The sequence below is a fragment of the Dipodomys merriami genome, unplaced genomic scaffold, assembly GCF_024711535.1.
Source record: "Dipodomys merriami isolate MVZ:Mamm:240054 unplaced genomic scaffold, mDipMer1.0.p SCAF_2, whole genome shotgun sequence".
NCBI classification, from domain to species: Eukaryota; Metazoa; Chordata; class Mammalia; order Rodentia; family Heteromyidae; genus Dipodomys; species Dipodomys merriami.
The window spans coordinates 24635112-24662229 of record NW_027203381.1 but is presented as its reverse complement, the minus strand read 5'-3'; the positions used below and the strand labels follow the sequence as shown (position 1 = coordinate 24662229).

The following is a 27118-nucleotide window of genomic DNA, read 5'->3' as shown; positions in this document are numbered from 1 at the left end:
AGTAAAGGAAAGTCTTCATAAGTAAATGTAGTTTTATTTCAGCCTCGAAACAAAAGAAGTTGACATGCAGGTGAATGATGGGGGGTGGGGGAAGTCATCTGTCTAAAAAAAGAACATTAAAAAAATCTTGGAGTCTTCTGGAATTTTCAGGAAGCTGTAAGAGGGTCTGAATGGTTGGAACCCTTAGGAGTAGACATGTGCTACATTTCATTGTTTCTTTACCATCCCACACAATAAGTTTATGAACTCTTTTGCTGGAGTTCATTATAAGAGATCTTAGGAGCCAGAGATATCTATGAGAGAAGTCCATATGGATCCGATTTTTTAAAAAAATCTGCAAATATTTGAAATTGGGGAAAATAGTTTTTGTACTCCATTTTCCAATTCAAGTTACCCTTGTACTTAAGTAGTACTTACAAGAATATTCTAGTGCACCTTGTTTAGTACTGAAATAAAAGCATCTTGGGAGTCTATTTGAGATAAATATGTGGTGGCATGTGTGGTACATGTGGCATAACTGAGTGACATTTTATGTGTCTGTATATCCTTGTGGTGTGTGGATATGTGGTGTATTTTCGAGCATGGTGTGAAAATATGCAGTTTGCTGCTCTGGGAGATGTGCGCAGGCTGAAAATCAAGAATCATTATTTAGAAATGGCAGCCATATTTATCTCAATTCCTTGGGGAAATCCCAGAAATGGCAGGCACATTGCTAAAGTCACAGAAATTGCTAGCTTTACAATAAACCTAAATCATTTACTTTTCAATAGTTTGGCAGGAGGCAAACAAGAGCTTTTATAAAAGAATAAACTCAGCTGAGGGCTGATGCTCCTCCTAGCTACATAGGAGACTAAGAACTGTGAACAGATGTTTGAATCCAGCTTAGGCAGATACATCTACTGAATTCTTTTCTCTAGCAAAAAAAAAAAATACAGGAGATATGGTTCAAGTAGTAGAGTGTAAGCTGGGGGGTGGGGGGAACAAGCAAAAGTTTGAGGTCCAGAGTTCCTATCCCAGTACCCTCGCAAGGAAAGAAAAAAGGAAGAAAAGAAGAAAGGAAGGAAGGAAAGGAAGGAAAGGAAAGAGGGAAGGAGGGAGGGAGGAAGGGAGGGAGGGGGGAGAGAGAGACAGAAAGACAGGGAGGGAGGGAGAAAGGGAAAGAGAAAGAGAAAGAGAAAAAAACAAAGAAAGGAAGGAGGAAAGAACAGAGGAACAAACTAACAAACAAATGAACAAAAGAAAGAAAAAGTAAAATCAGGTCTGAGATGAATAGAAGGTTTTGAAGCATAGGTCAAATGATACTTGCAAAGGTGAAAATGAGCACACTTGAAATTGGAATCCATCTTTTCAAAACACAAGAAGGATCAAAGGAACAAAGGTGGTACTTATCTTTGTAATCTTGCTCAGTACAAGTCTTATGTCCTGCACCTTGGATTTGTCGCCATTTTCAGTGCTGGCAAGATAGCTCATCAGGCAGTGCTCACCAGCAATAGTAGCTGAAGTGAACAAGGGTTCGAAATTTAGCTGTTGTGATGTTAGTCCTATGAAAAGTAAGCTTGGGTTAAGTTTTCTCTACTCTTCCTTTAAGGGACTGTGAATTTATATGTTAATACCTTGTCCTTGTTCCAGTAACTCTAGCCCCAGATTAGAGAAAAGCAAACTCTAAAAATCTATGTGAAGTGTGGAGCCTTAGTCCACATTTCTGTGACTGCTGATCTCCTGGTTTAAGTAGGAGCAGGGCATCTAGGAGCTGCAGTGGCAAACATAATCTTACAGGCTCTAGATGGCCACTATGCTGAATACATACCTGAGAAGAATTTTACATCCAACATTAAACCCTGAAATCCTACTTTCCATCATCCACATCACGCCTGCCTCTCAGCAAGGAGAGATTCTTCCATGTGGTTCTTCTGCATAGAAAATTCATAGTCAAGTAGAAGTCAAAAGGATAGCACAAGGAAGCCATATTAGAAGAGAGTAGCATAGGAAACAGACGAATATTAAATATAGCTACTGAGTTCCAGATCTGGAATCTAGAGATGACAGAAATCTGTGAGATCATCCTTATCTATGGAGCCTTCATTTTAGCCTAAATCTAAAAAGAAAAATAAAAGAAAAAGAAAAAATAAAATAAAAGCACTTGTAGCAATATTGTTTTATAAAGACATAGATAACAAAAAGGTGTCCAAAAAACACTACTCACCTAGCAATGCTTTCATTAAAAATCATAATGAGGTTTCTTAATCTGTCTTTTGGAGAAAAGCTGTCAAATTAAGTATATTTAAAGATCGTTCTCAATTAGCAAGAAAGCAGAAAATACAAACACACACACACACACACACACACACACAATGTTAGTTGTGTATGATTTTGTTGAAGTATTGTCCAGCAAATGTCTCTACTAGATTTTTATTTGTTTGTTTTGACTGAAGAAAAGGTCAACAAAACAGAAATTCTTATTATTCATTCTAAGTTAATTAAATAGTGTGAACCAAGTTACGTAGACCACAACCAGGCCCATGTGTTGACCTGTTGACAAGTTAGCTGTAACAGGAGTAGTAATTTGAAATCCAAGCCTTACAAGCTCAAACTGTGAAGTAACATCAATCATTACATGTGTTTAAGGAAAGATCTCAGGAAAACACAGGAATGTGCCAATAGTTTCCTCTTTACAATTTGCTCATGCATCAGCTGATAGCATAGAGCTGCCTGTCATGTCAGGAATCTTGATTTGCCAAGAACTTGTTTACTTCTTCCAAATATCAGAGTTGCATTCTATAAAAGTCATATGTAAGACAGTTATATAATTAAAAGGAATGCATTTTTTATCAAGATCAACATCATAAATAGCTATATGGTAGTCAGTTACCTCTGCCTAGACATAAACATTGTTTCACATTTAACCAAATAAACATTCAGTTTTATACCTCTGGATTTAAAAAAAAAATACTTATGTGAATCTACACTTTGCAATTTTATAACAGATCCAAGATATCTTACTTTGTTTCAATAAGGAGCATACAACGGAAAACTCTTATTTTAGTAAATATATTTTAATGTAAAATAAAAGAAGACTGACCCATTTCAACAATGATACCCACGAGACACTATATTGGAAATGAACTTTACAATTTCAGGTTGGGGGATGGAGGAGTGAGGGAGGTGGGGGAGGGAAGGGATAACTAGCGGGAGAACAACAAAAGAGAGGGAAATGATCATGGACAAGAAATGTGCTCTTCACCTTACTCGTGTAACTGTGACCCTTTTATATAGCATCTTTGCAACAAAATAAAATTAAAAAAAAAATAAAAGGACTACCGGGAGGTGCCACTGTCTCATGCCTGTAATTGTAGCTATTCAGGAAACTGAGGTCTGAAGATTTCGGGTCAAAGCTATGTGAGGCAGGGAAGTCTTTGAGATCCTTATCTCTAAATAACCACCATAAAAACAGAAGTGAAGCTGTTGCTGGAGTGGTAGAACATTAACCTTGAAAAAACAAAAAGCTTAGGGAGATACTCAGGCCCTGAGTTCAAGCCACAGGACCAACAGTCACACCCCCACCCACTTACACACACTTACACAAACACACACACACACACACACACACACACACACACACACACACACACACACAGATGAAGGCTACAACAGAGGAAATCTTGACTATGATGTTTTGAGTCATGCATACTGGATCTCTCTGACATTAGAAATACAGAAATACCAAATATACATACATTCCTTTTCAAGTTTAACTTGATTTTATGGGTATTCAGTACTTGATCTTCACACAAATTCTTTATCTTCAATGACATGGAAGGTATTTTCAAGTGAATTTGGCAAGTAAGGAAACCAAACCTGGGGTCTTCAGGCAGCAGTATTGTTTTAAAAAGACATCAACAACAAAAAAGCTAAATAATTGATTTATTTAGATTTCTTCAGGTGTGGCCATTATGTCAAAGATCAAAGAGCTTGTTTCAGGGGAAAAAGCCAATTCTGTCTGCTCTCAATTATTTCTAAAAGGATATGCAGTACCTATTAATTTTCCAGACCCTTTTATCTAAAGATTCTGTTCTAGGTATTCTAAAGAACCTATTATATTTCTCCATGAAATTGCCAATCTCAGAAGAAAAACAGGCTCCTACTTGTGGCCTTATCATACCTTACTTAATTGATATAGTTAGTAATGATTATATTCAATAATTCAAAAGTTGTATTATTAAGAAATGTATAAAATCAAGTAAGGGATCCGAATGCAGTTTGTTGTATAAAGCTTGGTTAGTGGTTCATGTATGCTTTATGGAACAAGAGTCAGTGAGCTGTGACTGGAGCATTATGAAATGTTTTCCCTATAAAATGAATCCTTATGCATGGAAAGTCAGTATCTGTTTTGAGTGGTTCCTGTCTGGTGGTTAATCTGAAGGCTGGTGGCTTAGAGCAGCTCATTCCAGATGAGACTCTCATTTTTCAGTGACATAGCAAGATGAAAAAAGATTACAAATATCTAAATGTTTTGCATTATTTCTTTGTCTCAGATTGGCTAAAAACAGCATAAAACAAAAAGCAAACCGATGGAAAGACAGAACTTACTCCATTGTAGCATGTGCCACAGGCCAAGATTTTTGTTGACTTTGCCAAAGGGCAGGGTTTTGTATGCTAGCAAAGGGCATTTTGCAGCATTATACCATGGAGGCTTGCTATTTCATTTTCCATGGAACTTGGAATAAGATGGAAAGTAAGCTAGCTGATTAATTAATTATGTTGGTCTGCTTTTATTAAGACAAAATATGCATTGTGCCTACATAAGATTCTATTAAGGAGATATATTGAGACCCAAATCTTTAAGAAGGCAGAGACTTTGGAACATTCCTGACATTCAATAAAGTACTAAATTAAATTAGTTAAGGAAAAAGAAAAAAAACCAAACAGATGAAATTTTTGGAAGATAAAATTAACTTTCACCCACCAGTTAAACGCTGAGGAACTTAACATACTCATAATAAATAAGTAATTAGATTAATACTTTTTCTGCATGTCCAAAACATATATCTTCCTTACAGTTTATCCACATAAATTTTGGGCTTTCTGCTTTTTACTTTTTGCATACTGCTTAGTCTCTATCTTTCATCATGTTTCTGCATTTACTTTCCCATGAATTTTTGCTGTCTTGGAAGATCTCTCTGTCTCTCTCTCTCTCTGTCTCTGTCTCTCTCTCTATCTCTCTGTCTCTGTATCTGTCTCTTCTCTGTCTCTCTCTCTGTCTCTCTCTCTGTCTGTCTCTCTGTCTCTCTCTATCTCTCTGTCTCTGTCTCTCTGTCTCTCTTTCTCTTTCTCTCTCTCTCATATTCCCATGAATTTTTGCTGTCTTGGTAGATCTCTCTGTCTGTCTGTCTGTCTGTCTGTTTTTCTCTGGCTCTGACTCTGTCTATGACAGCGTCACTTTCCTCCATCTTGGCTTTTTCTCTCAATTTCTCTCTTGTCCTCCTTCCCAATGCTTGATGATGGTTAGTGATCCATCATGTTGAATTAATAACATACAAAACATATTAGAGAAACCATAAGCAGATTAAAAATAAAATCAAGAATAAATCACACATAAGACTTATTTTTAAGAAAATACTTGAAGAATTGTATCTGTACAACTCCCTTGTGATCATGCACTGTTATTCTTACTCCATGTATTCACTGAAGGAAAACCTTTAGCAATCAATTAAATGCAAGAAGTGCTCTGTGCTGAGTCAAACCTCCATAGCTTAGTGAAAAACACAAAAACAGCGTAGGTGAATGTCAAGGAACTTAAGGACACCCAATGTAGTATGAAGTCCCATGAAGAGTGTAAGCTTTCAATTCAAAATTGTCCTGGGACACTCTCCTGATCCTTCCTAACTCTTTACTTTTCAAGAAGATTATTTTGAGTTTTGTTTCATTTGTCTTTATCTGTAAGGTCCAAAATATCCTCAGTATTTTAGGAAATTATGGGTTGTCCAAATGCATATAGTGTCTCACCTCTTTTGAATATTAGCTACAATTTTTGTTGTTGATTAAAACTAATAACAATTATCATTAATGATTAGTATGTTTTTAATTTTAGGTAGTTCTAAAATAATAATAATAATAATAACAACAACTAAAAATTAAAGGGCTAGAACATGGCTCAAGTGGTAGAACACTTATCTAACAAGCATGAGGACCTGAGATTAAACTCTAGTAAAGTCAAAAAAGAGACTATGGTTAAACTCTAGTAAAGTCAAAAAAGAGACTATATTAATTTTAAGTTAATACTAAAAGTTTATATGTGTATGTTTCAATAATAATTGAATGTGTGTGTAGCTTTTTAATATACTATCGTTTGTCTAGCTTATACTGGTTATTTTACATTTCAGTCCTTTATTTTGCTTCTTCCATTAATACATAATCCTAATAAACATTGTGCTTTCTCTTTCAGTAACTACTAGAATTTAAAAGAAGTGCTAATTTAAGGCAACTTAATGTTACCAAGTATTAAATTCATGTGTTAACATGATGATAATGAAGCCAAGTAACAACATGTCAATTAAATGTGCTTAAAATTAAGGAAAAGTTTAAATATTGATTGAATTGTATTTACTTCTAATAATAACAAAAATACTTAACACTACTAAAATGATACATAAAATATAGCAAATGTGAACATTTATTAATACTCTATATTCCATTGATTTGAGTATTGGAACTACAAATAACCATAACAAATAATGTGTAAGTTGAGGAAGTGGTGCTATGGCTCAAGTGGTAGAGCGCTCACCTTGAGCTGAAGAGCTGAGGGACAGCGCCCAGGCCCAGAGTTGAAGCCCCATGACCGACAAAAAAAATAAAAATAAAAATAAAAAAATAATGTGCAAGTTGAACAGAGAAGAAAAAGTTTACAGGACAAATATGAAAGAAGGGGAACATTTTAAAGAATGGTGATAAAATATTATATTAATAATAAGTCTCAAAAAGTTCTCATTTTAGAAATGAGAGGGAATTAATTGCCTCTTCTTATTTCTGAATAAGAATGCACCATAGAAATAGATACCAATTATACTTCATTATAGCAAACACCACAAATAATTTATGTTATTTGATTTGTTTGTCAAGATTTTCTTTTCTGTAAACCACATTCAATTATAGCATGAGTTAAAGCAAAAATTTGTCCATAACTTATACATAAATTCAAGTGAAGGAACTGAGTTACTTTGAGTGAATGAATTTATGAATTGGGTAATGACTTTATAAAATGGCTGATTTTTAATTGAAAAGCATGCTATGACGCTGGTAATCCCACAGCTCTTCCCCACTTTCAATATAGTATATAATTACTAAGTTTTGCAATTTTTCTGGGAGAGTAGTAGCCAATTAGTAAGAGATGGACAATGGGAATGATTAGAAGAGAAATCAAAAATAATTCAGAGCAGACAAGTAGTTAGAAGAGCCCTGGAAGTGCAAAGCTGGAGATTTCAGATTCTTCTTTGTAGTTTTAATAAAAATATACTCTTCCATTGATAATTTTGAAAACAGCAATAATTTGACAATAATGAAGCAACAAACTTACAAGTATCTGATTTAGAAACTGCATGTTTCATCAATGGCAAAAGAAAAAGCACTCATTATATAGTGATATTAATTGTAGATTATTTGTTGTGACCAGATTGACAAAATGCTATTACTGTGGACTGGTCTCTTGGGACACTAGAATGGATTCATTATGCAAAATGTCTCTGTGAAGCTCTATGCTCTCAGATTTTACTCTGATGGCATTTATTATACATAGCTAGCAGCACAAATGCTCTGCTTTAAGACCTCTACTGAAAACATGATGGATCCAGAGAAAGGATAATTATTGCTTTCTGAATGAAAACAGAAACGTGTGCCAGCTGAATTTTGAATCAGGAGACTCAAGTTCTACTTCACAGCCTGGAAAGACCAACTATTTTACATTAATCCCCTCTTATTCAGGGTTGCATGATATTGCCGGTTCCAGTTACTCACAGTCAACCATAATCCAAAAGTACTAAATGGAAAAGTTTTAGAAGCCAACATTTGGCAGTTGCTTAGTTGTATGCTGTTCTTAGTGGTATGATGAAATACGCATCTCTCCAGGCATGTGCATCATCCCATTATCCAACGTATCCAAACTATCTGTGCCACTTACCCATTAGTCACTCAGTGACCAGATCCACTTGACAAAATTGTAGTACTGTTTCAAGTAATTAATGATTATTTTACTTAAGTATACAATCACACAAGTCTCTATTCTCACAATTTAGTTACAGCATGTTATCATGAACATGTGATTTTTTTACTATTAACTATTATATGTCTGACTGTGACTACATGATAAGCTAAGCTTTATTATAAAATGTGTTAAGTTAGGGGAAAAAATCACAATAACTACATGATCTGACATACCCTTCTGTTTCAGGTATCCATGGGAATCTTGGAACATATCCTCATAAGTAAGGGAACACTATAATACTTTAATTTCCACAGCCATTTAAAATAGTTAATAAGTCTTAAGAGAATTACTGGAATTATATTGTAAATAACAAAACTCTGAATAAAAATGTTTCATCCTGAACCACATATTGATAGATGTGTGTGAGGAATGAAAGTACTTCTTTTATTTATCAAGGACACAGGTGGAACAAGGGTTATTGAACCAAATACTAATTGGAACTGTTATACAAAATACTGGAGAAGAGGTGAGGATGTAGGAGAGATGGAGTGGATTTACCAAGGACTGTATCAGCACCCATAGGTGTCATCCATACCCATCTCTGCCATGTTTTCCTATTATAGCCATCGCATGCAGGACATCCTTCTAAACTTATCTTAAACAATGTCTTTCTAGACATTCCTGTTTCCTTTCTCCTTTGGGTGAGGGGAGTCATCTTTGTCAGTACCTGCTAGACAAGAGAGCTTATTACATTATCCTTATTAAATTTCCTTTTGCTCTTCAACTCTCATTGTCCATGCTCTCTCATTTCTAGCTGCTTTACAATATTTAATTTCTCCTTTTCTCTGTTACTACTGAGTACAATTTTTATTCCAATGGTGCGGCTGCAGGATTTGGTTTCCATTCTAGTCCTCCAGGGAGGATTTTAAGGTAGCAACCACACTTATAAACATTATTGCTGATTATGTTAAGTACATAAAAGATACCCAATAATCTATGGTTCCAGTCGTAAATGTGACATAGTGTCCTTCTTTTATTCTTTTACTTTATTTTTTTTTCTTGGCCCTGTTTTTTCTAGATTAATCATTATCCAATAGTGTTGATTACTACACTAGATTGAACTGTTGGTTGGACTTTTTGAAGAAAAATATAGTTCTCCTGCATCCTTTAAAGTTCAATATCCTGTAGTTAGGCTGCATGGCTCATTGGCATTTGTTCAACAATATGTCAAAAATCTCTTGTGAGCATCTCTAGCTCTTGATTGCTTGTTACTGCTCTATAATGCCTATTCACTACCAATGCTAGGATGATTCTGTAAGTTGCCTTACATTTCAACATTCACATATTTTCATGTTCTTTTCCTAAATGTTTATGCTTTTCTCTGTTCTCCTAAAATCCCACTCATCATCTATGATACTGTTAAATTTTAATTTTCTCCATCTAGTTGAAGCTTCTTCTATCTGTTCATTTTTTTATTATTATTGTTGTTATATTATTATTTGTCTATATTATAGTACTGAAACTTGAACTCAGACTTGACTTGTTTGTGCTTAACATTTTATGCTCAAGGCTGACACTCTACCTTCTGAACCACACCTCCATTTCTGATTACTTGTTAGTTATTTAAAATTAACAGTTTCTTGAATTTGTCTGTGGAGTCTGGCTTTGAATTTTGATCCTCAGTTCTAAGTCTTTTCAGTATCTGGGATTACAAGCATTACCCATCATTGCTGGGCATTGCCCCTATTATCTATACCGCTTTCAATACCAAAGCACTGATTATTCACGGTTTAATTCACTTTATTAGGAAACTTCTTGCCAGTCACAAGCCTTATTGTGGAAGGGTATTTTTTTTCTTTCTTGCAGGTTACACAGAGGTGGCAGATTCTAGGTACAAAGACAGTAGGCACTCACCAGTATGTCAGGAAGAGTTAACCACCAGTGTTTATGAAGTACTTGTTTTTGAGGCTGAATTATATCTCTAACCCTTAGTATATAAGACCTCACAATGCAAACAGCTTGTTTGATTTTATTTTGAACACATGTACACCCCAGTAGTCTTATGTACACCTTGAGCAAGGGTCTTAGTCTTATATCCAATGAATATTTAAGGTACTCAAGAATGAACTTTAAAGGTTTTGCTAACCCATTTATATTGACCACAAAATTTTATGCTCATTTAGATTTTGTCCTTTTCAGTGCATGTCCCACCTTCAAGAAGTCATAGCTCCAAGATTTCTAGATGATTAAGAATCTCAGTTCTGAACCTGTGAGGATACTGTCTAAACCAATCCATTGCAGAGATGAGTAACAAGATTGACAGGCAGAAAAACAGATCGGAAAGAACTCTGCTCATTTTCTTCCAAATGTTTCCCTTGTTTTTTGGTGTTTACACTATATGTTTGGATAGAGCTGTTCTTATTTCTTAGCTCCCAACCTAGTTGAGGGAGTTTTCTTTCTACTCAGGCCACTGCCCAAAGCCTATGACTAGAACTCTGCCCTTGGCTATGTATTGGTGGGTGGAATGCCCGAAGCAACTCCAGAACGGAGTTTCATGGGCAGTACCCCTTTGGGGGGTTAAGGAAACAGCTCTGATTTCCCCTCTAGCAACAATGCCATTTCCCCCCAAATCCTTCAGGGTGAGTAAGGAGTGAGCCACAGCATGAATTAGTATCTCAAAGCAAACCTGCTAACCAGGTCCACAGAAACTGTCTTTCCTTCTTGTCTTAGCAAAAGAAAAATCTCATTTCTGATTCTTCTTTTATTCCTAGCCATCTGGGCTAATGCATCCCCAAACTGCTTTTCCTCACATTTCTGATGTTCCTGCTTTGTTTGGGTTCCCTGTGGGTTAAAACAGACTTTCTGAGGGTCTAGGGTGGAGAAGGAAAGCAGATGCATTATGCTAATACAGTTCTATTTCTCTCTCATCTTAGAGTGGCAAATCTCAGTTCTCAGGAAGGATCTTCCACAGGGCTTTTAAACACCAGAATAATTCCTCTGAGGACTGGTGAATGTGGATCACAGCTTTAGACTGTTAAAGAATGAAAGTATAGAGACAAAGTAAAGTTTATAAAATGTGTCCTGTTAATGTTAGTTTGGAAATTTACTTGTCTTGTTCATATGCTTTGTCCATTTTGTCTCTAGTTCTCCAAATCCAACCTGTTCCTAGATCTAAATTTTAGGTCTCATTTAATGCCTGACTGGTGTTCACACTTTACTATTATCAAGGATGCAGGATAACACCAAAGTAGAAAATAGTATCCCAGATTCCCTGGCCAATGTTCCCATGGTTCTCTCAAGTGAGTAAGATATAGAAAATGACTCTCCAGATATGTGAGTGCTTAATATCCAAGTGCTCTAAAATTTCCAGTCATGCCATATGAGATATATTATATTAATTCAGAATTGTTTAGACTAATTCATAAGTAAAAAGAACACATTTTTAAAAACACCTAGCTGTCTGTCTAGCAGAGAAGTACTTATTTTTATCAATAACAGGTATATATTAGCAAAATTTCAATTTGCTCCTATTTGCTCCCCTTAATTCTGTTTATTGACTGCTAAAAGGACTCAAGGATTCATCTGAATACATTGATAATGTGGTTTGAGGTATCTCCAGTCATACTTTTCCTTAAAAAGTGTTTTTCCACATCAGTAAATATGAAGCTGCTTAAAATATGTGTAATTTTGCACTTAGAAAATAAAGTAAATAAAATAATTCTGATGGGAAGATACTGATGTTACGTTCCCAAATGTGTTTACATTGGATTTGTTTGAGTTAGGATGTGTAGGTTGAATATGATGGGTTAAATTGACTAATGCAACTATTTTGAAGCAACATTTCTTTCCTAATTTCTTTATTAATTATCATGCTCAGTGGCAGAATGTTAAAGGAACTGTAAAATATGCATGCATTGTTAGTTTGTATTCCTGGAGATTTCCCTGAACTTAGAGCAAACAAACTATATAAACACATGGCCTGGGATCTGAACTTCTCAGAAAAGTCAAATTTACTTCTAAGGATATATTGATATGCTAAATTAATTTTTGTAAAATTTCTATATTCTACATTAATACATATAGGTTAATTTATAATCATATCCTCAGTAGCTGAAACTTGTTGGTCACGATTATTTTACTGTGTTAAACTAATGATGATAAAGCACAACAATTTCATATTTATTGTTATAATCAGTTTAAATATATTGGAAAAAATGGTATTCATTACATTTAGGGGAATGTACTTATTTCATTTGGGTCAAAGTCTCACTACCTAGCCCTGAGCCACTTAAAACTCACTCAGTAGTCCAGGTGGCTATTGAACTTACAATATTTCTAATTTACTCTCCCAAGTCTAAGATTTTAGAAGTTCATCATCACACTTAGTTATTTCTTTGTTAGTGCTCCTCATTGACTTAATGTAGCATTGAGACTAGATAGGAATGTGTGTGTGTATGTGTGTGTGTGTGTGTGTGTGTTTGTGAATCCAATCTTGAGTTATCTTTATAGTATGCAACTTGTAATGTATTAAAGAGAAAATTCCTAGAATTACTAAGATTAAATTTCACATAACTGTGGCAGCATGGTGGTCTTTGATTCTTAATAAACTGATTTCTATAGAGAGAAATGCACTATTTCCTCAGTTCTGAGTTTATAGAGTAAGATAATACTATTTACCTGAGTATCTCCCAAATTTCTATAGGCAATAAACTTCAAAGCTACTCAGTGAAGTACACATCTCAATTTACTACAATCTTACTTTTTTTTCTGCCCCCAAATCCACGCTGTAAAGAATTTCTCCTTTCCTCTTTTTGGCTAAATATGAACCAATGTCAGGGCGGTCACCTAAGAGGAATGTTGTGAGAACTGTAATACTAACCTGATAAGAAAAGGTAATCATAAAATTGTAGGGTAATAGATTATGTCTTATCTGACACGTCTGCTGAACAAATTATCTTCAGAACAGCAAATGAGTGCTGGGGAACCAAGAGGAACACACTGTACTGGTTCAGCGAATAGAATGCTAGGAAAGAGTAGCCAAGATAAGCAAAACTCGGCGAGCTCAGGGTGTTGTGCCATCATTCCATATGAGGAAAAGGAGGTAAGCCCATGTCCAAGCTGACCAGGGAGCCAGCTAAAGCAGGGTAATCTACTACTTCTGAGAATCTCAGCTCAGGGTAAGCATCTCTTTTTTCTTTTTATTTGTCGGTAGTGGGGCTAGAACTCTAGGCCTGGGCATTGTCCCTCAGCAATTCAGCTCAAGGGTAGTACTCTACGACCTGAGCCACAGCACCACTTCTGTTTTTCTGAGTGATTTATTGAAGATAAGAGTCTCAGGGACTTTTCCTGTCCAGGCTGTCTCAGCCTCCTGAGTTTCTAGGATTACAGGTGTGAGCTATCAGCACCCAGCTAGCATCTCCTCTTTTTATCCTCTACCATCTTTGATCCATTCACCCATCTAAATGTTAGCTTGCTCTCAATTAGGAAAAAAAATCTTAGAAGATGGGCACTGGTGGCTCACACCTGTAATCCTAGCTACTCAAGAAGCTGAGATCTAAGGATCATAGTTCAAAGCCAATCCAGGCATGAAAGTCCACAAGACTCTTACCTCCAATAAACTACTCAGAAAAACCCAGAAGTGGCCCTGTGGTTCAAGTGGTACAGAGCTAGCCTTGAGTACAAAATATCTCAGAGACAGTGCCCACGCCTAGAGTTCAAGCCCAGGACTGGCCAAGAAAAAAAAAAAAAAAGAAAAGAAAAGAAAAAAAGCTTATACAGGTACAAAACTGTGAAGTCAGAAATTTGTGGGATTTTCTTAGCTTCCATATGTATTATTCAATTTTTTTTCTCTGTTGTCTTGAGGTTTGCATAGTGTATGAAAACATGTCTCCAATTCTCAAGATGTGCTCAACATTTTTATATGCACGGTACTCTGGTGGAGAAAAGTAAGAATAAGATGGTCTTTTAATCATAGAGAAATGAAGAGCTACACTATTCCAGGAGCCCATGTGAAGCCAAGATAAACTAAAAGAGATGTGCTGTCAATACAGAGGGAGCAGGAGAGGTTTCAAGAGAGTAAGGCAGGAGGGGGGACAGCTCACTTCCAGGGGGTTCCAGGACCTGGTCACCACAGGAAAAGCATTTACCTGTGGCAGTAGAGTTAGTATGACTGGGGGGGAGGACAGGCAAAGACAGTGTAACACATCAAGAACAAAGGGTAAGGCAAAGTGAAGCTCAAACAGCAGAGAATGAGAAATGAGGGCTGAGGCGGGAATGATCAAAAGCAAGCAGGGATGTGCTATAAAAAAAATGGGTCAGGACCAACAGTTCAGAACTAAGGCTGTGAACAGCAAGAGATAGCCTAAGTTCTCCTTTCATGTGGCTCCCAGTGTGTGTCCCTGGTGGGAAGATGGAAGTTCACAGGAACCATTGAGGGCTGAAGTTAAACAAATTTTTCACTGTGTATTTCAGGAACAGACCTTATCATGGGGCAAACAATGCATATAAATATTCAAGTATATTGCTGTCCTTTTTTTAACTGTCTTACCAATAGATTTAGACATGGGGTAAACCTATCGTTGACAATTGAGTGATTCCACGACATTCATTGTTCTGTATGTTTTGACTGTAGTTATTTTCCCATTAAGATTTCCTTCCTAAACGGAAGTTACATTCCTGGGGCTTGGACAAACTTACCTCACACTTCTCAGAGCTACAGTATATTGCTTCATTCTGTATTGTATTGATCATATCAATTCACCTGTACTCTAGCCTTTATAATTTAAGTTTTAAATTGGCAGATGCCTTGAGATCATAAAATTTTAGTAAATCATTGAAAGCCTGAAAAACTTCATGTTCAGGGCCACTGAAAGTATGGGAAGTCCTAGAGAGCCTGTTAGACAGGTTAGCTATGCAGATGTCATATTCTTTTTGACTTGAGATTTCCAGGATCTGATGGGCCTAATGTGTTCCTAGGGTCTTTTACATACCATCATTGTATCTCCCTTCATCTCTGAAATTCTTTGTTAGATAATTATATTGTCTTCCCATCAATTTGGCAAATAGGGAATGTATAATTATGTGAGAAATATGCTTCATATTTCAAAATCAAACTATGAGGAGATTTTCATTAAAGATATATCAAATTGTGAAGAGCAATAAGCACTCTGTTTATAAGACTGTTGCACTTGTTCAAAAACATAGAGTGCTACCCACAAAGCACTATGTAGTCTCCTGTACACTACATTGGATTGGCCTAGTAAAATTGCTTTTTTTAATGTGTCTCTTCAGTAAAAAGGTAATATATATATATGCGTGAAAAGCTAAATGATAATGTGAAGAAACAGGATGAGCAATATAATAGTATATGATTAATTAACCAGGGAGCTCCCTATAAAGCAGTAAGACTTGTAGCTTAGAGGAGAGATTAATCAGGACAGGGTGAAGTAGAAAGGTTCACTAGAGTGGATCGAATGTGGAAAAGTATTTTAAAATGGAGAGCATTGTTAAAGATGCAAAGGAAAAGGCATTTTAAGAAGGAAGAATAGGAGACTTGGAAGGAGGAAATATTCATATTTAGATGCACCAATTAGCTATAGACATACCTGTAAATAGGGCTATGAGATGCTGAATCCAACTAAGCTTTCAATGTTCTCAAGGATGACCCAGTACATTCTTTGGAGATCCTGAGGGCTCTTTAAATAAAAAAGATCATCAAAAAAGCAGATACGTCCCATTGGGACAAATTTCGCACATCTTCTAGCATGTGAATGAAGGGTTTTTATCTTCTCACTAGAATACTTTATATCTTTGCTTTTTCTCCTCCAAAGAACTGTCCCTATCTTCCCCTTTTCCTGATTTTATTCTCTTAAGGATTCTTTGCTTTATTGGAAAATTAATTTTAGTAAGGACTAAGTCTTCAATCTTTCCAAACTCTAAAAACTTCAAAAGGTACCCTCTAAATGTCCTGTTGTGATGACTACATTCTAGGGAAACTAAAACAAATATAATCTGTAAGAAATACTTTGGAAAGCAGCTATGCTTACCACTATACCAGCAACACCCAACATGAACACATGTGGCAGTTACACTACGATGTTGAAAATGAACTATCCAACTAGTGGAAGGAGGGGGTCATGAGGGAAAAATTGGGAGAAAATGGGGGAAGAAATGACACTATTCAAAAAGAAATATACTCATTACCTGACATGCAACTATAACCCCTCCCATCACATCTTTATAATAAAAATTTAAAATAATTAATAATAATAATAATGAAAGAAAATATTTTTGAAGAAGTTAACCGTATGATTAGAAGATAATGTGTTTACTTTCTCACTTAGGTAAAAATTTGCATATAATGAGTACCCTGGATGTGTCCTCATAGTAATAATTCTTATGTGTATGTCCACATACACAATATTTCTACTACTGACTCATAAAATAACATTAATAGAGTAATGGCATTATCAGTAGAAGGCAGATCAAAATTAGTTTTATTTACTTGTTTAAGAAGATATGTGGTTTTCCAAAAGCAAAGAAAAACAAGAAAACCCTGGGATACCATCACATAAATAGAGCAATGGTCAAGGAGTCAAAGTCCAAATCTCAACAAGTGGCGTAGGCTACAAAAATAATAGCATATGGATACTGTGTTATGTTGTAAATACAAAAACCTGGCATCAGCCAGGCACCGGTGGCTCACGCCTGTATTCCTAGCTACTTAGGAGGCTGAGATGTGAGGATCCTGGTTCCAAGCTAGCCCCGGCAGGAAAGTCCGTGAGACTCTTATCTCCAATAAACCACTAGAAATCTAGAGGTGGCGCTGTGGCTCAAGCAATAGAGCACTTGCTTGAGCTGAAGAGCACAGGGACATCGCCCAGGCCCAGAGTTCAAAAGCCTCACGACCGACAAAAAAACAAACAAACAAACAAAAAAAAAAACATTTGGCATCTCCTCACAAACAAAAATTACTCTTCTATTCTCCACAGATAAGCTTCTATAATCAATTTTTCAGCAGTGATTGATAAACTTCATGAATTTGGACTAAACGGAGATACCGCTGTCTGATACCATGACGGTGTAGAAGATGTATGAGGCATAACTGTTATGCACAAAAGGTTTTCCAGCTGTTTGCAGAGGATAGAACCTCTGCCAGATATCAAAGGGAAGAAAGAAGCTCTCCTTTTTATTCTTGCTAGTACTTTCTAAGAAGAAAAGAACAAGCCAGGGAAACCCATAGAAGTTAGAACATGGAAAAGAATAACATGAAATGAGCCTATTAGGTTAAACAAGAAAAAGAATTACAGGTGCAACTTACCTCTTGGCTACCCAACAATTCAGAAAGGTCTGAGAAGCCATCTGGGAAATAGCACCCAGTAACTTCAAGAAACAAGCAATCAATATATCATATCATTCCCCCCAATGCCAGATGAGTCAGAGTCAAGAAGTTGCCACCTTTTTTGGTAACGCTGCAGTAAATGAGACTGGTAAGTTGCATTACGCCTCACAATTATTATCTAGTCTGCCCTGGGTAAGGGTTACAATTTTTTTTTTGTTTCTATTAGTCTTGTTCATGTGACTTTCGTTGTTCAATAGATGAAATCTGCATCACCTCTAAAATTAATAAAAAATTCCACATGTTCTTTCTTTTCATGTTCACATGACCAACACTGTTTAGATGGAGGATATTTTAATAGCTATGATCCTGTAATGAAAACTACATGTATCAGAGGCACAGCCAACCAACAACAAATAAATGGCATAAAAACAAAACCAGCCTTGTAAGCAGCAAAGACTTACAGTATATTTACTGCTGTGGCATAGCATAACCTATTCATATTGATACAGAAACACTTGAGACTATGGCTATGGTTTCATTAAATTGGAAGTTGAAGCTTGCCTCTGGCTAGTTTGTATTCCTCAGACATTCAACAACACTGGGTGGGGGGAGGGGTGGTTAAAGTAGATTGCTGCTTTTCTGTAAAAATAAGGGAAGAGGTTGATCAACTTTGAACCCAAAAGATTCATTATAAGTATTCTTAGTAATGTACTAATGCTAGCTTATGGAAAAATTTTAGCAAACCAATCTTGTCAAGATGCTTAAGACTCAGATCTTGGGGGATGCATGTCTGATTCATTCCAGGTAAAGCTGAGAGTAGGCTATGTTAGAACAGATATTGATAAATTTATGTTAAATCACTAATTTAACTTTACAATCAGATGAAGACTTAGGGAGTAGTAATAGTGCCTGCATCAGTTGGTACATTTTTTACTTCTTTTAACCTCTTTCGCCCTTTTTTCAAGCTAGAGGTAGTCAATAATACTAACGAGAAGAAATGTGGGAGTATTCTTAAACAGATTCAATACTGAGATGAGGCACACTTCCTCTCCTATGTTGGAGATTTTAGTTTCATAATACATGTGAAGGGCAAGAACAAACACTGGAAAGCAAAAGGAATATAGCTTGATCCCTATTCACTGTCTTCCTGGTTCCTTGTGTATTATCTTGCTTGACATAGTCCTTGTGTCTGAGACATGGGTTCTAATGTCTGTAATGTTCTACTATTCTAATGTCTGCAATAGTCTACTCTAGAGTTTAGTATAACTAGGAAGCACAAATAGAAGAAAAATCTAAGAGTAAATGCATGGCTCTTCCCTGATATATCTTGCTTCTGAACCATCTGTCTAAGAATTGCCTTTCTCTAAGACTTAAGTTCTTAGATGAACAATATGCTATTGCCTTGTTCTAGCTCTCATTGAGTTTCATGAAACATTAATTCTCTCTTCTGTGTCTTGAGGTAGGAAGATGGTATTAGCATCCAGTAATTAGCTTGTCAACGTCTCAATGTGACCTCTGGGATCTCTTATCTCCTCCCATATACTTTCGTAAGGTACTTCCTTTCTTTAGCTTACCCAACCTTTAATACCAGCATGACAAAAATACCTTCTACTTTTATGTTTCAACTACAGAACCCTTTACTTAAGGGTAAAGACCTTGTTTGACCTTTCAGATTTTACCGTGATAACCTAGATTAACCTTTTTGGCTTTCATGTGAAAATTTCTGTGTCTTGAATCCTCTTCCTAATTGTACTCATGTACTCAATTTGTTTTTGCTGTGAAGGTATACTTATTTTCTTATATGATGCAGACTTCTTTTGGAACAGAGTTAGTAGCAGGCCTACTGTTGTTATAATTTTAAATTCTAATTCTTGGCCCATCATTATGCCATTCTTCCATTTTCAGCACAAACCAGAAGTATAATCCGAGTTGTTGATACAATTTCTATCTTAAGTATATTAATCAACTAAGCAGTAGTTCAATGGATTATTTATGTCTATTACATCCTTAGTACTTTTCTCAGTGGTAAACAGTAAACATAGGAAGAAGAGTTTCTACCCATGATGCACTAGCCATCACATTGAACAAGGCCAGTATGCATGAAACAATTAGTTAATTGTACAAGATGGTCTAAGAAAGCATTGTTAATGGGGTGATGCAGACTTTAACAGCTTTGGGAGCTCAGAGAAGAGGGAAATCAATAAAGCATAGAGTATTCCAGGAAGGCATTAGCTAAAGGGAGCATGTAGTTTATATTTTGTAGTGGAGAGTTTTAAGGTTGTGTTTATCCTGAGGCAGTGGCACTGTCTCTCTAAATATATGTCACTCACAGTAGCATATAACACAATATCCTGGCTACTAGTGTCTATACTGTTGAAACTTGATGAACTTCACACCTAATGTTCGTAAGAGCCAATGACCCACCATCACAGAAATATCATCTGATGTAGAAATCAGGAGGCCACTTGCTTTGTGTCCTTCTGTACACGTGGTAAAAACTAATGTTAATGATTTCTTTCACAGGATTCTCATCTTAAGGTTGCTAATATAAATCCTGATAGGATATTTATTAAAATACTTTCAAAATCTGTATGGAGGGTGTAATAGATAAAACAAGTAATAGCCAGCCATTCTATAAACAAACTCAATAAGTATATATTTATTTTTTAAAATTTAGATAGCTTCTGGAGTCATAAATCTTTGTTATATAGCAAAATATCCATTTATACTTGTAAATCCGATGTCTTTTGATTATTTTCGTAGTTTTCAAGAACAATCATGTGATAAATATTTAACAAATATTTATGATTGTAATAATTCAGAGAGATTAATTGTGATGAGACTTAAATACAAAACACTGTAAAGTTTGAGTTATAGGACATTCACTTAATACTACCATGTGCATATCTATGCCAAATACATCCCTAAATTCATAAGCTGAAACATAATTTCCAAGGTAATGGAATTAAGAGGTAAATGCTTTTGAATGTGACTAAATCATGAGGGCTTAGTGCCCTTGTTAAATATGGCTTCATAGAGCTTTTTTTTTTTTTTTTTTTGTCTTTTCTATTTTGGTACTGGGGATCGAGCCCAGGACATTGAACTTGCTAGGCAAGCGCTTTGCCACTGAGCTACATCCCAGCAGCTTCATAGAGCTTTCCCCCCTCCCTGTGAATACAAAGCGAGAAGTTTCCTTCTATAAAACTAGCAGATCACACAAATTTCTGAAACTGTTGGCACCTTGATTTTGACCTTTTAAGTTCCAGAATCGAAATAAATAAATCTCTGCTGTTAATAACTTACCCAATCTAAGGCATTTTGTCATAACAACCCAATCAACAAATACACAGAATTTCTGAACAATAGAGTTTTCAATTGTGACGGTCTCTAATTTTCAGATATGTACATGCATATAACCTCACATTAGTTGAGCAACTATTCTGTTAGCTCTGCTGGGGACTGCTTCTTGTATAACTCTTGATAACCTTTCTGTATCACTAAACTCTACCCTGGGGTTCATTCTGTGTATTATCACCCACACTTTGTCAATGTCAAAGTGGCTGATAGCATAGAATGAATACCATTGGAGGCAAAGTGTCTCAGAATATGTTACACATGGGGAATTCTAGATGACTGTGAGTATCAACCAGTCCAGAAGGCATCTTGTGAATAGACTGGTGGCCAATATGCTGCTCTCCTTGCAATGCAGTTAGTGGGATGGCCAGCTTATACTAAAAGAAGATGCCATTGTGACAGGCACTGTGGGCATCAGGCAGAAAGAATATGTTTGTAATTTGTGGCATGTGTGGCCTTTCTTTCAAAAAAATCTGCGTGCATAATAGTTTTGAAAAGTAATAACCAAAGCCTGTAGTCAGACAGTGTGCATAACAAAACAAAACTTAAGTCCCTAGTGACACTTCTTTCTTTGTAACTTGCCCTTTTCATTCTAAAATTAAACCAGTAATTCTCCAGCACCAGAAATATGATTATTGTTGATGTAAAGTCGCTGGTGAGGCCAAGGAAAAAAACACATCATAGCCTCCTACAACAATCTCCCTGCTCCTGTTGCACATAAGGTAGACTTTTATTAGATCAAGGTCTAAAAGGGGTTGCTTCTGAGAGCACATACTCCTCCACAAAGAAAATAACACTTGACTGAATCCTGTTTCAATTATAATGCTACCTTGAGTCACAGAATCTGCAAAGATGCAATGAAGCTCTCTTAAAACAGATTCTTCCTTGGTTGTTTCCCTTGTTTTAAATTGTTCTGCATCTGAGAAAAGACATTTTAATCAAGTCTTGAAAGAATTTGTGGGTGGAGAAATGTATTCTGACATGTGAAAATATAGACTTCTTTTGGAGATTGTCATGAGATATATTAAAACTGCAACTATAAAGACGAAGATAACTGCTGTGACTAGTTGGCTGTATTGTGATTTCAGAGAAAGGATATTCTACCGGATTGGCCATGCATTTTTTGTGTATGTGCACACAGAAATATTCATGTATATGAATATATTATATAATAGCATATGTATGTATCTATAAAGTAAATTTAAGTTATTTAGAAAATTACACATATATTTTCATATACATATAAACAGAAAGGTACATAAAATTTAGCAAGCACAAAATAATATTAAAGGGAAACATTCAGTATGGCTCCTTTCATTTTGAATATGACCACAAGAATACGCAAGTACACATACAGTAATACATATTCAATATATACACACGTATACATGTAATATAATAGGTGACTTGCTTCTGCAAGCCTATGATTTCTAGTCATAGGCTTTGTCAAATAAATTTTTGCTTTGTTCCTCATTATTCTGATCATACCAACCTGTTATTTCTTTCCCAACTTCTCTGAAATGTTATGGAACTGCTAGGTGGAGCCACATTATTAGACAGTATCTTTAAAGTCAAGTAAATTTAACCATTTGTCTCCTCTTTCTTTACCCACCACTTTTTCCGCCATTCTCATTGTCCTTTAGCTGCCAATGATTTTACTGGACATCCTGGAAGTGATATTTAAGGAATAGACAGTGGCTGACAAATTTTTCTATTTATTTAATTTTAAACAACATTCACTGAAGTGTATACCCTCTTCGTATTGGTGTTTTGGGTTGTTACCACTTAGATTACAAATTACCTTTACAGACTTTCCTCGAAAAACTTATCAGGTAAATTCACAAAATTGCTCCTTAGCCACTTCCCCCCCCCCTTTTTTCTGAGTCAGTCTCATTCTTCCTCCTTATTCCTCCTGAGCTTGATGATCACATCCAGTTTATTTATTGGGATGGGGTCTCACTAATTGATATTACGATGATGATGATGATGATGATGATGATGATGATGATGATGATGATGATTTACTTTAACTACCCTTAAGGTGTAATCCTCCCAAGTAGCTGGACTTACAGGTATAGTCATTAATCCTGACATGACTTTGAATTTTCCATCATCCTTCATCTGATAGCAAGGGCTATGGTTACAGACATGAAACACCCAACCCAACCTTCTCTTAAAAACTATTGTTTTAAAATCATATCTCAGCCTTGATCAACTTCTTATTGTATAATACGGGGGCAACTGATTTTCATTATTTGAATTTGTTTATTTCTTAAATATTTTCTATTATCTCCCTTCATGAGGAAACAAATTTCAGTATCATGTAGTCATTTCTCATTATAACTGTGAACAAATTAGTGACCTTTATTTTCAAAAATACATTTCACTGCTTCTAAATATAACAGAGCTTATTGAACTCAGACATTTGTTTCTTTGGTGCCAGTTTATAGCTAGTAATTATGTACTGGAAGTTGTTGATTTGCAGAAAGGTACCAAGTCAAATTTTCTATAATGTTCTTTGAATGCTAGACAACTTAATTAGCTTATTATAGGAAAAAATGGTATAGTATCTTTGTCTTTTGTCCTAAGTTATTTTTGCTGAGTTCTCTTGTTAAGAATTAGGGAATAGACAGAACCAGTGGTGCAACTGAAAGGCTATTTTCATTTTACTTCAGCTGCACTACCCACCTTTAGTGGACACTAAGCATTGTAGCTCAATCCTGTCTTGCTAAGATACCAGACCATCCACCCCTGGCATTTCCTGAAATTGTTATCTGAATGTTAGACACTGGTTGGAAAAGTCCATATTAAATTTCAGATTTTTGAAAAATACATACAGGAAATCTAACATCAAACATCATGAGCCAGGAATTTTTTTTCTCCTTTCTTTTTTTTGTTTTCTATTTAATTTAATTTTCTCTTGTTATTGTGGAGTTGATATTCAGAGGGGCTACAGTTATATGAATCAGGTAATAAGAATGAGTACAATTCTTTTTGAACCATGTCTCTCCTTCTGTTGCTCTCTCCCAGTCTTTCCCTCCTGTCCCCACCCACATTATATTCCTTTCATTGTCCACATGCTAACTAGTGAGTATCACTGTTATACTTGTTCATCCTCATTCCATCTTTTACGTACCCTCCCTCACCCCCTCAAATGCAAACAAACTAACAAACAAGACAAAAGGAAAAGAAACTAAAAAACAGCAACAATGGCAAATAAATAATGTCTCGTGTCTCCTTTTTCTTGGAGTACATTTCATAGAATGTTATTTTATGTGATCGTATGTACGTAGCTATTGAACCTGGATGTTGAAAGCAGCTCCTTGAAGTGAACAGATGAATATAATTATTTGGAACCAGTGATTCAATGAGAAGAGAAATAGAATCATTAGAAAGAAGCGTGGGACAAACATGTAACTAGAAAGTCTTTACCAAAAAAAGTGACTTAGGGTCATCTCTGCCAGGCAAGAACTGAGGACTAACCAGAGAAATAACTGGCATTGCTAACATTAACTCTACTGGCTCAGGTGACGCATTTGAATTGGTGTTTATCAGCAAGCAGCGCTCCAATCTCCACTCATCAGTCCTAATGCCGAGATACAAGTCACCTCCACCCTTCTTATCATGTGATGCTTTTGGTGCTCCTGCGAGCCACCCTCGAGGAGGGAGAAGGGTTGGAGTCACAAGAATGATTCCAAAAGATACCATGCTATCTTTCCACTTGTTTTTCTTGCTCTTAGGCTCCTATTTATCCATGCAGGAGTCCCTCAGTCAGAGATTCAGCTGTGACAGCACAGTGCGTCCAGCTGCCTGATGGGGGATCTGCTAATTGGAGAAGTCTGCTCTGGTCCCCTGTCTCCAGTTGGCAGACAGAACAGTCTGAGCCAAACCTGATTTCTAGAGTCAGACATTCATTTATCTCCATGATAACAGGCTATGTGTAGAGAGAGGTAGCAAAGAAAGCAGAGGGCAGATGTCACTGAAGTGGGGACAATCCTAAGGCCTCAACATCAAGGACACATTTCACCTAGGGGTTTGGCACTTTATTCCTCTCTCCAAAGTTTAATTAGGCACTAATTATGAACAACTCTTTTTTACTATGGATACATTTGGCCAGTGCTGTGATTTTTTTTTAAAAGCATGTTCTCATCTCAACTAAGTTCCAAATACTAACGTATCAATGTCAGAAACGGCAGTCAAGCACAACCTGCCCCCAAATCCCAGCCCCTTGAAACTCGATGGCTCATTAATAACTTAAAAAGGATGATGACACTGATACTATTTATAGGGCCCTGCCAGGCAGGTCTGCCAACGTTAAAGAAATTAACATGGAGAAATTGTCAACTGGAAAACATTAGTGTTTATCAACAGATCAATCAAACTTCAACAACTGTAAACTGTGCTTTTGGCTAAGTGAAACGTATTGACAATGACAGCCACATGCCCACCATGCTGGGGAGCCCTTGCAGCCTCGTTTTGGCCTCGTTCCAGACAGCCTGGCCCTTTGACACTGAATCCAGGATCCCACTGTTTTATAGAGAAACTTAGACTTGCCTCTGTCCCACTCCAGGGCCAAGAGAAGTGTCAGGGAGTGGGGGGAGAGGAAGGGTCTCAGCTGTGTATTCATTACTTTTCACTGGCAGTTTGCAAAGTCTCAGGCAGACTAAAATAAACAGCAAGGTTAGTGGCTTCGCTAGCCAAATCGAGTTTCTTTAGGAAAGGAGGACTTTATGATTTAAGGAAGGTTTTTTCTCTTTCTTTTTCTTGGTTCTTGTATCCTTTTAAAGCAATGCTTGAATCTCATTGTTGTATATTTAGAGATGGTTCTATTTTCATTTCTGGGCTACATCAGCGATGATGCCATGGCTTCGGAACCTGAACAAAGCTGAAGAGCTCTGATAGGCTAGTGGTGATGTCATCCCTGTGCCACTAATGCCCAGGAAAAGCATCAGGGACTGACTGTTTTCCTGACTTTTCTTTCCTCTCTCCCTCTCTCCCTCTCTCTCCCTCCCTCCCTCCCTCCCTCCCTCCCTCTCTCTCTCTCTCTCTCTCTCTCTCTCTCTCTCTCTCTCTCTCTCTCCCTCTCTCTCTCTCTCTCTTCCTCTCTCTTTCTCCCTCCTCCCTCCCCCCCTTAGCAAATATGAAACCCCCCTTTCTCCACCTCCTCACTAACAGTGAATGAAGCCTCATGTCCTAGCAATCATTATCACTAAAGGTGGCCATTGAAGACCCTGTGCTGACCCACAGTGTTTTGCCTTGAAACACAGTTCTCATGAAAGAGATTGTGTGCTGTATCACACTGAATATCACTGTCCTGTCATTTCTTGTTATTATGGCAGCCCCACTCACGTGCTTCCTTTATGTAAGCCAGAAGAGCTTCACCTGTCAATTTTGACTACTTACATAAATCTTCACCAGAAAAGCCTTGCAGGGCTGGTGGAAATCATGAACGTCAAAATAGACAGACAATACAGCCAGGACACCTGGTTTCAAATTACAACAGCCCACATGAATCTTTTTACTTCTGACACTCATCCTCACCTCCTGCCACCTTCTTTTCTTTTCCTTTCCTCCCTCTCTCTCTCTCTCTTTCCTTCTTCCTTCCTTCCTTCCTTCTTTCCTTTCTTTCTTTCTTTCTTTCTTCCTTTCTTTCTTTCTTTCTTTCTTCCTTTCTTTCTTTCTTTCTTTCTTTCATTTATCCCTAATATTTCAGGATGAGCAAAATGAGGTTTTTACTGGAGTGGAGACAGGACACCTAGAAGTTCCTAGAGCAGAATAGGAGGAGCACTCTGGGTCCCTATTTAGTTTAGCTTATTTTGTATTTGGTGTCCAACAAATTCTGTATTCTGTTATAACAAAATAAAACAAAATACCAATCTGGCTGTTTTCATTTTGACATCCTAGATAAAACTCTAAATCCCAAGTTTCTCACCTAAGAAGTGGGATAACAAAAATGCATCTTGTCAAGGAGTCATGAGCATTAAACTTACTACTGTATATAATTAATAACATAACCAATAGTTCATAATAGGGACCACACTAGAGTCTGCTCCTGTCAATTAGATTCCATGCTTTGAGGTGAGGCAAGTAAACAAAGACAACCTGGGAAGATTAAAGGAGATGAGAACAATGTAAAATTGAGAACTACTATGCATTCTTCTAGGCTGGACAAGAATATCCTGTACCTTCTCTGATCCAGTCATTTCCCTTCTTTACATGTTTACACTTAG

General features: G+C 36.5%; 1 long non-coding RNA gene across 1 annotated transcript in view; it reads left to right on the top strand.

Moving 5' to 3' along the window:
* Nucleotides 1-13284: 13284 nt before the first annotated feature.
* Nucleotides 13285-27118, top strand: part of LOC138831578 (uncharacterized) — a 37250-nt gene continuing 23416 nt past the window's right edge. Inside the window, exons 1-2 of the long non-coding RNA XR_011373381.1 lie at nucleotides 13285-13371; nucleotides 17185-17682. This is a non-coding gene — a long non-coding RNA (uncharacterized lncRNA). The remainder of the gene's footprint in view (nucleotides 13372-17184; nucleotides 17683-27118) is intronic.